The sequence below is a fragment of the Heterodontus francisci genome, chromosome 14 (genome assembly GCF_036365525.1).
Source record: "Heterodontus francisci isolate sHetFra1 chromosome 14, sHetFra1.hap1, whole genome shotgun sequence".
NCBI lineage: Eukaryota > Metazoa > Chordata > Chondrichthyes > Heterodontiformes > Heterodontidae > Heterodontus > Heterodontus francisci.
In genome coordinates, this window is record NC_090384.1 from 27,762,815 (window position 1) to 27,779,129 (window position 16,315).

Here is a 16,315-nt window from a genome sequence, read left to right on the forward strand (position 1 = left end):
CCTTACAAATAATTCATTCCAGTACAGACCTTACTAATAATCCATTCCAGTTCAGACCTTCCAAATAATTCATTCCAGTACAGACCTTCCATATAATTCATTCCAGTACAGACCTTACAAATAATTCATTCCAGTACAGACCTTACTAATAATCCATTCCAGTTCAGACCTTCCAAATAATTCATTCCAATACAGACCTTCCATATAATTCATTCCAGTACAGACCTTCCAAATAATCCATTCCAGTACAGACCTTACTAATAATCCATTCCAGTACAGACCTTACTAATAATTCATTCCAGTACAGACCTTCCAAATAATCCATTCCAGTACAGACCTTATTAATAATTCATTCCAGTACAGACCTTCCAAATAATTCATTCCAGTACAAACCTTCCATATAATTCATTCCAGTACAGACCTTCCATATAATTCATTCCAGTACAGACCTTCCAAATAATTCATTCCAGTACAGACCTTCCAAATTATTCATTCCAGTACAGACCTTCCATATAATTCATTCCAGTACAGACCTTCCAAATAATTCATTCCAGTACAGACCTTCCAAATAATCCATTCCAATACAGACCTTCCATATAATTCATTCCAGTACAGACCTTCCAAATAATCCATTCCAGTACAGACCTTCCAAATAATTCATTCCAATACAGACCTTCCATATAATTCATTCCAGTACAGACCTTCCAAATAATTCATTCCAATACAGACCTTCCATATAATTCATTCCAGTACAGACCTTCCAAATAATCCATTCCAGTACAGACCTTACTAATAATCCATTCCAGCACAGACCTTACTAATAATTCATTCCAGTACAGACCTTCCAAATAATCCATTCCAGTACAGACCTTATTAATAATTCATTCCAGAACAGACCTTCCAAATAATTCATTCCAGTACAAACCTTCCTTATAATTCATTCCAGTACAGACCTTCCATATAATTCGTTCCAGTACAGACCTTCCAAATAATCCATTCCAGTACAGACCTTACTAATAATCCATTCCAGTACAGACCTTACTAATAATTCATTCCAGTACAGACCTTCCAAATAATCCATTCCAGTACAGACCTTCCAAATAATTCATTCCAGTACAAACCTTCCATATAATTCATTCCAGTCCAGACCTTCCATATAATCCATTCCAGTTCAGACCTTCCAAATAATTCATTCCAATACAGACCTTCCATATAATTCATTCCAGTACAGACCTTCCATATAATCCATTCCAGTTCAGACCTTCCAAATAATTCATTCCAATACAGACCTTCCATATAATTCATTCCAGTACAGACCTTCCAAATAATCCATTCCAGTACAGACCTTATTAATAATTCATTCCAGTACAGACCTTCCAAATAATTCATTCCAGTACAGACCTTCCAAATAATTCATTCCAGTACAGACCTTCCAAATTATTCATTCCAGTACAGACCTTCCATATAATTCATTCCAGTACAGACCTTACTCATAATTCATCCCAGTACAGACCTTCCAAATAATCCATCACAGTACAGACCTTCCAAATAATCCATCCCAGTACAGACATTCCAAATAATCCATCACAGTACAGACCTTCCAAATAATCCATTCCAGTACAGACCTTCCAAATAATCCATCACAGTACAGACCTTCCAAATAATCCATCCCAGTACAGACCTTCCAAATAATCCATCACAGTACAGACCTTCCAAATAATCCATCACAGTACAGACCTTCCAAATAATCTATCACAGTACAGACCTTCCAAATAATCCATCCCAGTACAGACCTTCCAAATAATCCAACACAGTACAGACCTTCCAAATAATCCATCACAGTACAGACCTTCCAAATAATCCATCACAGTACAGACCTTCCACATAATTCATTCCAGTACAGACCTTCCAAATAATTCATTCCAGTACAGACCTTCCAAATAATTCATTCCAGTACAGACCTTCCAAATAATCCATTCCAGTACAGACCTTACTAATAATTCATTCCAGTACAGACCTTCCAAATAATTCATTCCAGTACAGACCTTCCAAATAATCCATTCCAGTACCGACATTACAACAAATTCATTCCAGTACAGACCTTCCAAATAATTCATTCCAGTACAGACCTTCCAAATAATTCATTCCAGGACAGACCTTCCAAATAATCCATTCCAGTACCGAGATTACAAAAAATTCATTCCAGTACAGACCTTCCAAATAATTCATTCCAGTACAGACCTTACTAATAATTCATTCCAGTACAGACCTTCCAAATAATTCATTCCAGTACAGACCTTCCAAATAATTCATTCCAGTACAGACCTTACTAATAATTCATTCCAGTACAGAACTTCCAAATAATTGATTCCAGTACAGACCTTCCAAATAATTCATTCCAGTACAGACCTTCCAAATAATCCATTCCAGTACAGACCTTACTAATAATTCATTCCAGTACAGACCTTCCAAATAATTCATTCCAGTCCAGTCCTTACTAATAATTCATTCCAGTACAGACCTTCCAAATAATTCATTCCAGTACAGACCTTCCAAATAATCCATTCCAGTACAGACCTTACAAATAATTCATTCCAGTACAGACCTTACAAATAATTCATTCCAGTACAGACCTTACTAATAATCCATTCCAATACAGACCTTCCATATAATTCATTCCAGTACAGACCTTACTAATAATCCATTCCAGTACAGACCTTCCAAATAATTCATTCCAGTACAGACCTTCCAAATAGTCCATTCCCGTACAGACCTTACAAATAATTCATTCCAGTACAGACCTTACAAATAATTCATTCCAGTACAGACCTTACTAATAATCCATTCCAGTTCAGACCTTCCAAATAATTCATTCCAGTACAGACCTTCCAAATAATTCATTCCAGTACAGACCTTACAAATAATTCATTCCAGTACAGACCTTACTAATTATCCATTCCAGTTCAGACCTTCCAAATAATCCATTCCAGTACAGACCTTATTAATAATTCATTCCAGTACAGACCTTCCAAATAATTCATTCCAGTACAAACCTTCCATATAATTCATTCCAGTACAGACCTTTCATATATAACATTCCAGTACAGACCTTCCAAATAATTCATTCCAGTACAGACCTTCCAAATTATTCATTCCAGTACAGACCTTCCATATAATTCATTCCAGTACAGACCTTCCAAATAATTCATTCCAGTACAGACCTTCCAAATAATCCATCCCAATACAGACCTTCCATATAATTCATTCCAGTACAGACCTTCCAAATAATCCATTCCAGTACAGACCTTCCAAATAATTCATTCCAATACAGACCTTCCATATAATTCATTCCAGTACAGACCTTCCAAATAATTCATTCCAATACAGACCTTCCATATAATTCATTCCAGTACAGACCTTCCAAATAATCCATTCCAGTACAGACCTTACTAATAATCCATTCCAGTACAGACCTTACTAATAATTCATTCCAGTACAGACCTTCCAAATAATCCATTCCAGTACAGACCTTATTAATAATTCATTCCAGAACAGACCTTCCAAATAATTCATTCCAGTACAAACCTTCCTTATAATTCATTCCAGTACAGACCTTCCATATAATTCGTTCCAGTACAGACCTTCCAAATAATCCATTCCAGTACAGACCTTACTAATAATCCATTCCAGTACAGACCTTACTAATAATTCATTCCAGTACAGACCTTCCAAATAATCCATTCCAGTACAGACCTTCCAAATAATTCATTCCAGTACAAACCTTCCATATAATTCATTCCAGTCCAGACCTTCCATATCATCCATTCCAGTTCAGACCTTCCAAATAATTCATTCCAATACAGACCTTCCATATAATTCATTCCAGTACAGGCCTTCCATATAATCCATTCCAGTTCAGACCTACCAAATAATTCATTCCAATACAGACCTTCCATATAATTCATTCCAGTACAGACCTTCCAAATAATCCATTCCAGTACAGACCTTATTAATAATTCATTCCAGTACAGACCTTCCAAATAATTCATTCCAGTACAAACCTTCCATATAATTCATTCCAGTACAGACCTTACTAATAATTCATTCCAGTACAGACCTTATTAATAATTCATTCCAGTACAGACCTTCCAAATAATCCATTCCAGTACAGACCTTCCAAGTAATTCATTCCAGTACAGACCTTCCATATAATTCATTCCAGTACAGACCTTCCAAATAATTCATTCCAGTACAGACCTTCCAAATTATTCATTCCAGTACAGACCTTCCATATAATTCATTCCAGTACAGACCTTACTCATAATTCATCCCAGTACAGACCTTCCAAATAATCCATCACAGTACAGACCTTCCAAATAATCCATCCCAGTACAGACATTCCAAATAATCCATCACAGTACAGACCTTCCAAATAATCCATTCCAGTACAGACCTTCCAAATAATCCATCACAGTACAGACCTTCCAAATAATCCATCACAGTACAGACCTTCCAAATAATCCATCCCAGTACAGACCTTCCAAATAATCCATCACAGTACAGACCTTCCAAATAATCCATCACAGTACAGACCTTCCAAATAATCTATCACAGTACAGACCTTCCAAATAATCCATCCCAGTACAGACCTTCCAAATAATCCAACACAGTACAGACCTTCCAAATAATCCATCACAGTACAGACCTTCCAAATAATCCATCACAGTACAGACCTTCCACATAATTCATTCCAGTACAGACCTTCCAAATAATTCATTCCAGTACAGACCTTCCAAATAATTCATTCCAGTACAGACCTTCCAAATAATCCATTCCAGTACAGACCTTACTAATAATTCATTCCAGTACAGACCTTCCAAATAATTCATTCCAGTACAGACCTTCCAAATAATCCATTCCAGTACCGACATTACAAAAAATTCATTCCAGTACAGACCTTCCAAATAATTCATTCCAGTACAGACCTTCCAAATAATTCATTCCAGGACAGACCTTCCAAATAATCCATTCCAGTACCGAGATTACAAAAAATTCATTCCAGTACAGACCTTCCAAATAATTCATTCCAGTACAGACCTTCCAAATAATTCATTCCAGGACAGACCTTCCAAATAATCCATTCCAGTACCGAGATTACAAATAATTCATTCCAGTACAGACCTTCCAAATAATTCATTCCAGGACAGACCTTCCAAATAATCCATTCCAGTACCGAGATTACAAAAAATTCATTCCAGTACAGACCTTCCAAATAATTCATTCCAGTACAGACCTTACTAATAATTCATTCCAGTACAGACCTTCCAAATAATTCATTCCAGTACAGACCTTCCAAATAATTCATTCCAGTACAGACCTTACTAATAATTCATTCCAGTACAGACCTTCCAAATAATTCATTCCAGTACAGACCTTCCAAATAATTCATTCCAGTACAGACCTTCCAAATAATCCATTCCAGTACAGACCTTCCAAATAATTCATTCCAGTACAGACCTTCCAAATAATTCATTCCAGTACAGACCTTCCAAATAATTCATTCCAGTACAGACCTTACTAATAATTCATTCCAGTACAGAACTTCCAAATAATTCATTCCAGTACAGACCTTACTAATAATTCATTCCAGTACAGACCTTCCAAATAATTCATTCCAGTACAGACCTTCCAAATAATTCATTCCAGTACAGACCTTCCAAATAATCCATTCCAGTACAGACCTTACTAATAATTCATTCCAGTACAGACCTTCCAAATAATTCATTCCAGTCCAGTCCTTACTAATAATTCATTCCAGTACAGACCTTCCAAATAATTCATTCCAGTACAGACCTTCCAAATAATCCATTCCAGTACAGACCTTACAAATAATTCATTCCAGTACAGACCTTACAAATAATTCATTCCAGTACAGACCTTACTAATAATCCATTCCAGTACAGACCTTCCATATAATTCATTCCAGTACAGACCTTACTAATAATCCATTCCAGTACAGACCTTCCAAATAATTCATTCCAGTACAGACCTTCCAAATAATCCATTCCAGTACAGACCTTACAAATAATTCATTCCAGTACAGACCTTACAAATAATTCATTCCAGTACAGACCTTACTAATAATCCATTCCAGTACAGACCTTACTAATAATTCATTCCAGTACAGACCTTCCAAATAATCCATTCCAGTACAGACCTTATTAATAATTCATTCCAGAACAGACCTTCCAAATAATTCATTCCAGTACAAACCTTCCTTATAATTCATTCCAGTACAGACCTTCCATATAATTCGTTCCAGTACAGACCTTCCAAATAATCCATTCCAGTACAGACCTTACTAATAATCCATTCCAGTACAGACCTTACTAATAATTCATTCCAGTACAGACCTTCCAAATAATCCATTCCAGTACAGACCTTCCAAATAATTCATTCCAGTACAAACCTTCCATATAATTCATTCCAGTCCAGACCTTCCATATAATCCATTCCAGTTCAGACCTTCCAAATAATTCATTCCAATACAGACCTTCCATATAATTCATTCCAGTACAGACCTTCCATATAATCCATTCCAGTTCAGACCTTCCAAATAATTCATTCCAATACAGACCTTCCATATAATTCATTCCAGTACAGACCTTCCAAATAATCCATTCCAGTACAGACCTTATTAATAATTCATTCCAGTACAGACCTTCCAAATAATTCATTCCAGTACAGACCTTCCAAATAATTCATTCCAGTACACACCTTCCATATAATTCATTCCAGTACAGACCTTCCAAATAATTCATTCCAGTACAGACCTTCCAAATTATTCATTCCAGTACAGACCTTCCATATAATTCATTCCAGTACAGACCTTACTCATAATTCATCCCAGTACAGACCTTCCAAATAATCCATCACAGTACAGACCTTCCAAATAATCCATCCCAGTACAGACATTCCAAATAATCCATCACAGTACAGACCTTCCAAATAATCCATTCCAGTACAGACCTTCCAAATAATCCATCACAGTACAGACCTTCCAAATAATCCATCCCAGTACAGACCTTCCAAATAATCCATCACAGTACAGACCTTCCAAATAATCCATCACAGTACAGACCTTCCAAATAATCTATCACAGTACAGACCTTCCAAATAATCCATCCCAGTACAGACCTTCCAAATAATCCAACACAGTACAGACCTTCCAAATAATCCATCACAGTACAGACCTTCCAAATAATCCATCACAGTACAGACCTTCCACATAATTCATTCCAGTACAGACCTTCCAAATAATTCATTCCAGTACAGACCTTCCAAATAATTCATTCCAGTACAGACCTTCCAAATAATCCATTCCAGTACAGACCTTACTAATAATTCATTCCAGTACAGACCTTCCAAATAATTCATTCCAGTACAGACCTTCCAAATAATCCATTCCAGTACCGACATTACAAAAAATTCATTCCAGTACAGACCTTCCAAATAATTCATTCCAGTACAGACCTTCCAAATAATTCATTCCAGGACAGACCTTCCAAATAATCCATTCCAGTACCGAGATTACAAAAAATTCATTCCAGTACAGACCTTCCAAATAATTCATTCCAGTACAGACCTTACTAATAATTCATTCCAGTACAGACCTTCCAAATAATTCATTCCAGTACAGACCTTCCAAATAATTCATTCCAGTACAGACCTTACTAATAATTCATTCCAGTACAGAACTTCCAAATAATTCATTCCAGTACAGACCTTCCAAATAATTCATTCCAGTACAGACCTTCCAAATAATCCATTCCAGTACAGACCTTACTAATAATTCATTCCAGTACAGACCTTCCAAATAATTCATTCCAGTCCAGTCCTTACTAATAATTCATTCCAGTACAGACCTTCCAAATAATTCATTCCAGTACAGACCTTCCAAATAATCCATTCCAGTACAGACCTTACAAATAATTCATTCCAGTACAGACCTTACAAATAATTCATTCCAGTACAGACCTTACTAATAATCCATTCCAATACAGACCTTCCATATAATTCATTCCAGTACAGACCTTACTAATAATCCATTCCAGTACAGACCTTCCAAATAATTCATTCCAGTACAGACCTTCCAAATAGTCCATTCCAGTACAGACCTTACAAATAATTCATTCCAGTACAGACCTTACAAATAATTCATTCCAGTACAGACCTTACTAATAATCCATTCCAGTTCAGACCTTCCAAATAATTCATTCCAGTACAGACCTTCCAAATAATTCATTCCAGTACAGACCTTACAAATAATTCATTCCAGTACAGACCTTACTAATTATCCATTCCAGTTCAGACCTTCCAAATAATCCATTCCAGTACAGACCTTATTAATAATTCATTCCAGTACAGACCTTCCAAATAATTCATTCCAGTACAAACCTTCCATATAATTCATTCCAGTACAGACCTTTCATATATAACATTCCAGTACAGACCTTCCAAATAATTCATTCCAGTACAGACCTTCCAAATTATTCATTCCAGTACAGACCTTCCATATAATTCATACCAGTACAGACCTTCCAAATAATTCATTCCAGTACAGACCTTCCAAATAATCCATTCCAATACAGACCTTCCATATAATTCATTCCAGTACAGACCTTCCAAATAATCCATTCCAGTACAGACCTTCCAAATAATTCATTCCAATACAGACCTTCCATATAATTCATTCCAGTACAGACCTTCCAAATAATCCATTCCAGTACAGACCTTACTAATAATCCATTCCAGTACAGACCTTACTAATAATTCATTCCAGTACAGACCTTCCAAATAATCCATTCCAGTACAGACCTTATTAATAATTCATTCCAGAACAGACCTTCCAAATAATTCATTCCAGTACAAACCTTCCTTATAATTCATTCCAGTACAGACCTTCCATATAATTCGTTCCAGTACAGACCTACCAAATAATCCATTCCAGTACAGACCTTACTAATAATCCATTCCAGTACAGACCTTACTAATAATTCATTCCAGTACAGACCTTCCAAATAATCCATTCCAGTACAGACCTTCCAAATAATTCATTCCAGTACAAACCTTCCATATAATTCATTCCAGTCCAGACCTTCCATATCATCCATTCCAGTTCAGACCTTCCAAATAATTCATTCCAATACAGACCTTCCATATAATTCATTCCAGTACAGGCCTTCCATATAATCCATTCCAGTTCAGACCTTCCAAATAATTCATTCCAATACAGACCTTCCATATAATTCATTCCAGTACAGACCTTCCAAATAATCCATTCCAGTACAGACCTTCCAAATAATCCAACACAGTACAGACCTTCCAAATAATCCATCACAGTACAGACCTTCCAAATAATCCATCACAGTACAGACCTTCCACATAATTCATTCCAGTACAGACCTTACAAATAATTCATTCCAGTACAGACCTTACTAATAATCCATTCCAGTACAGACCTTCCAAATAATTCATTCCAATACAGACCTTCCAAATAATTCATTCCAGTACAGACCTTCCATATAATTCATTCCAGTACAGACCTTACAAATAATTCATTCCAGTACAGACCTTACTAATAATCCATTCCAGTTCAGACCTTCCAAATAATTCATTCCAATACAGACCTTCCATATAATTCATTCCAGTACAGACCTTCCAAATAATCCATTCCAGTACAGACCTTACTAATAATCCATTCCAGTGCAGACCTTACTAATAATCCATTCCAGTACAGACCTTCCAAATAATTCATTCCAATACAGACCTTACTAATAATCCATTCCAGTACAGACCTTCCAAATAATTCATTCCAATACAGACCTTCCATATAATTCATTCCAGTACAGACCTTCCAAATAATCCATTCCAGTACAGACCTTACTAATAATTCATTCCAGTACAGACCTTCCAAATAATCCATTCCAGTACAGACCTTATTAACAATTCATTCCAGTACAGACCTTCCAAATAATTCATTCCAGTACAAACCTTCCATATAATTCATTCCAGTACAGACCTTCCATATAATTCATTCCAGAACAGACCTTCCAAATAATTCATTCCAGTACAGACCTTCCAAATTATTCATTCCAGTACAGACCTTCCATATAATTCATTCCAGTACAGACCTTCCAAATAATTCATTCCAGTACAGACCTTCCAAATAATCCATTCCAATACAGACCTTCCATATAATTCATTCCAGTACAGACCTTCCAAATAATCCATTCCAGTACAGACCTTCCAAATAATTCATTCCAATACAGACCTTCCATATAATTCATTCCAGTACAGACCTTCCAAATAATTCATTCCAATACAGACCTTCCATATAATCCATTCCAGTACAGACCTTCCAAATAATCCATTCCAGTAAAGACCTTACTAATAATCCATTCCAGTACAGACCTTACTAATAATTCATTCCAGTACAGACCTTCCAAATAATCCATTCCAGTACAGACCTTATTAATAATTCATTCCAGAACAGACCTTCCAAATAATTCATTCCAGTACAAACCTTCCTTATAATTCATTCCAGTACAGACCTTCCATATAATTCGTTCCAGTACAGACCTTCCAAATAATCCATTCCAGTACAGACCTTACTAATAATCCATTCCAGTACAGACCTTACTAATAATTCATTCCAGTACAGACCTTCCAAATAATCCATTCCAGTACAGACCTTCCAAATAATTCATTCCAGTACAAACCTTCCATATAATTCATTCCAGTCCAGACCTTCCATATAATCCATTCCAGTTCAGACCTTCCAAATAATTCATTCCAATACAGACCTTCCATATAATTCATTCCAGTACAGACCTTCCATATAATCCATTCCAGTTCAGACCTTCCAAATAATTCATTCCAATACAGACCTTCCATATAATTCATTCCAGTACAGACCTTCCAAATAATCCATTCCTGTACAGACCTTATTAATAATTCATTCCAGTACAGACCTTCCAAATAATTCATTCCAGTACAAACCTTCCATATAATTCATTCCAGTACAGACCTTCCATATAATTCATTCCAGTACAGACCTTCCAAATAATTCATTCCAGTACAGACCTTCCAAATTATTCATTCCAGTACAGACCTTCCATATAATTCATTCCAGTACAAACCTTCCATATAATTCATTCCAGTACAGACCTTCCATATAATTCATTCCAGTACAGACCTTCCAAATTATTCATTCCAGTACAGACCTTCCATATAATTCATTCCAGTACAGACCTTACTCATAATTCATTCCAGTACAGACCTTCCAAATAATCCATCCCAGTACAGACATTCCAAATAATCCATCACAGTACAGACCTTCCAAATAATCCATTCCAGTACAGACCTTCCAAATAATCCATCACAGTACAGACCTTCCAAATAATCCATCCCAGTACAGACCTTCCAAATAATCCATCACAGTACAGACCTTCCAAATAATCCATCACAGTACACACCTTCCAAATAATCTATCACAGTACAGACCTTCCAAATAATCCATCCCAGTACAGACCTTCCAAATAATCCAACACAGTACAGACCTTCCAAATAATCCATCACAGTACAGACCTTCCAAATAATCCATCACAGTACAGACCTTCCACATAATCCATTCCAGTACAGACCTTCCAAATAATTCATTCCAGTACAGACCTTCCAAATAATCCATTCCAGTACAGACCTTACTAATAATTCATTCCAGTACAGACCTTCCAAATAATTCATTCCAGTACAGACCTTCCAAATAATCCATTACAGTACCGACATTACAAAAAATTCATTCCAGTACAGACCTTCCAAATAATTCATTCCAGTACAGACCTTCCAAATAATTCATTCGAGGACAGACCTTCCAAATAATCCATTCCAGTACCGAGATTACAAAAAATTCATTCCAGTACAGACCTTCCAAATAATTCATTCCAGTACAGACCTTACTAATAATCCATTCCAGTTCAGACCTTCCAAATAATTCATTCCAATACAGACCTTCCATATAATTCATTCCAGTACAGACCTTCCAAATAATCCATTCCAGTACAGACCTTACTAATAATCCATTCCAGTGCAGACCTTACTAATAATTCATTCCAGTACAGACCTTCCAAATAATCCATTCCAGTACAGACCTTCCATATAATTCATTCCAGTACAGACCTTCCAAATAATTCATTCCAGTACAAACCTTCCATATAATTCATTCCAGTACAGACCTTCCATATAATTCATTCCAGAACAGACCTTCCAAATAATTCATTCCAGTACAGACCTTCCAAATTATTCATTCCAGTACAGACCTTCCATATAATTCATTCCAGTACAGACCTTCCAAATAATTCATTCCAGTACAGACCTTCCAAATAATCCATTCCAATACAGACCTTCCATATAATTCATTCCAGTACAGACCTTCCAAATAATCCATTCCAGTACAGACCTTCCAAATAATTCATTCCAATACAGACCTTCCATATAATTCATTCCAGTACAGACCTTCCAAATAATTCATTCCAATACAGACCTTCCATATAATCCATTCCAGTACAGACCTTCCAAATAATCCATTCCAGTAAAGACCTTACTAATAATCCATTCCAGTACAGACCTTACTAATAATTCATTCCAGTACAGACCTTCCAAATAATCCATTCCAGTACAGACCTTATTAATAATTCATTCCAGAACAGACCTTCCAAATAATTCATTCCAGTACAAACCTTCCTTATAATTCATTCCAGTACAGACCTTCCATATAATTCGTTCCAGTACAGACCTTCCAAATAATCCATTCCAGTACAGACCTTACTAATAATCCATTCCAGTACAGACCTTACTAATAATTCATTCCAGTACAGACCTTCCAAATAATCCATTCCAGTACAGACCTTCCAAATAATTCATTCCAGTACAAACCTTCCATATAATTCATTCCAGTCCAGACCTTCCATATAATCCATTCCAGTTCAGACCTTCCAAATAATTCATTCCAATACAGACCTTCCATATAATTCATTCCAGTACAGACCTTCCATATAATCCATTCCAGTTCAGACCTTCCAAATAATTCATTCCAATACAGACCTTCCATATAATTCATTCCAGTACAGACCTTCCAAATAATCCATTCCAGTACAGACCTTATTAATAATTAATTCCAGTACAGACCTTCCAAATAATTCATTCCAGTACAAACCTTCCATATAATTCATTCCAGTACAGACCTTCCATATAATTCATTCCAGTACAGACCTTCCAAATAATTCATTCCAGTACAGACCTTCCAAATTATTCATTCCAGTACAGACCTTCCATATAATTCATTCCAGTACAGACCTTACTCATAATTCATCCCAGTACAGACCTTCCAAATAATCCATCACAGTACAGACCTTCCAAATAATCCATCCCAGTACAGACATTCCAAATAATCCATCACAGTACAGACCTTCCAAATAATCCATTCCAGTACAGACCTTCCAAATAATCCATCACAGTACAGACCTTCCAAATAATCCATCACAGTACAGACCTTCCAAATAATCCATCCCAGTACAGACCTTCCAAATAATCCATCACAGTACAGACCTTCCAAATAATCCATCACAGTACACACCTTCCAAATAATCTATCACAGTACAGACCTTCCAAATAATCCATCCCAGTACAGACCTTCCAAATAATCCAACACAGTACAGACCTTCCAAATAATCCATCACAGTACAGACCTTCCAAATAATCCATCACAGTACAGACCTTCCACATAATTCATTCCAGTACAGACCTTCCAAATAATTCATTCCAGTACAGACCTTCCAAATAATTCATTCCAGTACAGACCTTCCAAATAATCCATTCCAGTACAGACCTTACTAATAATTCATTCCAGTACAGACCTTCCAAATAATTCATTCCAGTACAGACCTTCCAAATAATCCATTACAGTACCGACATTACAAAAAATTCATTCCAGTACAGACCTTCCAAATAATTCATTCCAGTACAGACCTTCCAAATAATTCATTCGAGGACAGACCTTCCAAATAATCCATTCCAGTACCGAGATTACAAAAAATTCATTCCAGTACAGACCTTCCAAATAATTCATTCCAGTACAGACCTTACTAATAATTCATTCCAGTACAGACCTTCCAAATAATTCATTCCAGTACAGACCTTACTAATAATTCATTCCAGTACAGAACTTCCAAATAATTCATTCCAGTACAGACCTTCCAAATAATTCATTCCAGTACAGACCTTCCAAATAATCCATTCCAGTACAGACCTTACTAATAATTCATTCCAGTACAGACCTTCCAAATAATTCATTCCAGTCCAGTCCTTACTAATAATTCATTCCAGTACAGACCTTCCAAATAATTCATTCCAGTACAGACCTTCCAAATAATCCATTCCAGTACAGACCTTACAAATAATTCATTCCAGTACAGACCTTACAAATAATTCATTCCAGTACAGACCTTACTAATAATCCATCACAGTACAGACCTTCCATATAATTCATTCCAGTACAGACCTTACTAATAATCCATTCCAGTACAGACCTTCCAAATAATTCATTCCAGTACAGACCTTCCAAATAATCCATTCCAGTACAGACCTTACAAATAATTCATTCCAGTACAGACCTTACAAATAATTCATTCCAGTACAGACCTTACTAATAATCCATTCCAGTTCAGACCTTCCAAATAATTCATTCCAGTACAGACCTTCCAAATAATTCATTCCAGTACAGACCTTACAAATAATTCATTCCAGTACAGACCTTACTAATTATCCATTCCAGTTCAGACCTTCCAAATAATTCATTCCAGTACAGACCTTCCATATAATTCATTCCAGTACAGACATTACAAATAATTCATTCCAGTACAGACCTTACTAATAATCCATTCCAGTTCAGACCTTCCAAATAATTCATTCCAATACAGACCTTCCATATAATTCATTCCAGTACAGACCTTCCAAATAATCCATTCCAGTACAGACCTTACTAATAATCCATTCCAGTACAGACCTTACTAATAATTCATTCCAGTACAGACCTTCCAAATAATCCATTCCAGTACAGACCTTATTAATAATTCATTCCAGTACAGACCTTCCAAATAATTCATTCCAGTACAGACCTTCCATATAATTCATTCCAGTACAGACCTTACAAATAATTCATTCCAGTACAGACCTTACTAATAATCCATTCCAGTTCAGACCTTCCAAATAATTCATTCCAATACAGACCTTCCATATAATTCATTCCAGTACAGACCTTCCAAATAATCCATTCCAGTACAGACCTTACTAATAATCCATTCCAGTACAGACCTTACTAATAATTCATTCCAGTACAGACCTTCCAAATAATCCATTCCAGTACAGACCTTATTAATAATTCATTCCAGTACAGACCTTCCAAATAATCCATTCCAGTACAGACCATATTAATAATTCATTCCAGTACAGACCTTCCAAACAATTCATTCCAGTACAAACCTTCCATATAATTCATTCCAGTACAAACCTTCCATATAATTCATTCCAGTACAGACCTTCCATATAATTCATTCCAGTACAGACCTTCCAAATAATTCATTCCAGTACAGACCTTCCAAATAATTCATTCCAGTACAGACCTTCCAAATAATCCATTCCAATACAGACCTTCCATATAATTCATTCCAGTACAAACCTTCCATATAATTCATTCCAGTACAGACCTTCCATATAATTCGTTCCAGTACAGACCTTACTAATAATCCATTCCAGTACAGACCTTCCAAATAATTCATTCCAGTACAGACCTTCCAAATAATCCATTCCAGTACAGACCTTACAAATAATTCATTCCAGTACAGACCTTACTAATAATCCATTCCAGTTCAGACCTTCCAAATAATTCATTCCAGTACAGACCTTCCAAATAATTCATTCCAGTACAGACCTTACAAATAATTCATTCCAGTACAGACCTTACTAATTATCCATTCCAGTTCAGACCTTCCAAATAATTCATTCCAGTACATACCTTCCATATAATTCATTCCAGTACAGACCTTACAAATAATTCATTCCAGTACAGACCTTACTAATAATCCATTCCAGTTCAGACCTTCCAAATAATTCATTCCAATACAGACCTTCCATATAATTCATTCCAGTACAGACCTTCCAAATAATCCATTCCAGTACAGACCTTACTAATAATCCATTC

The 16,315-nt window shown here is 35.9% G+C and overlaps 1 protein-coding gene across 1 annotated transcript in view; it reads right to left on the minus strand.

The window, feature by feature from the left end:
- Positions 1-16,315, minus strand: part of LOC137376948 (excitatory amino acid transporter 2-like) — a 660,382-nt gene that overhangs the window by 542,115 nt on the left and 101,952 nt on the right. The window lies entirely within an intron of this gene.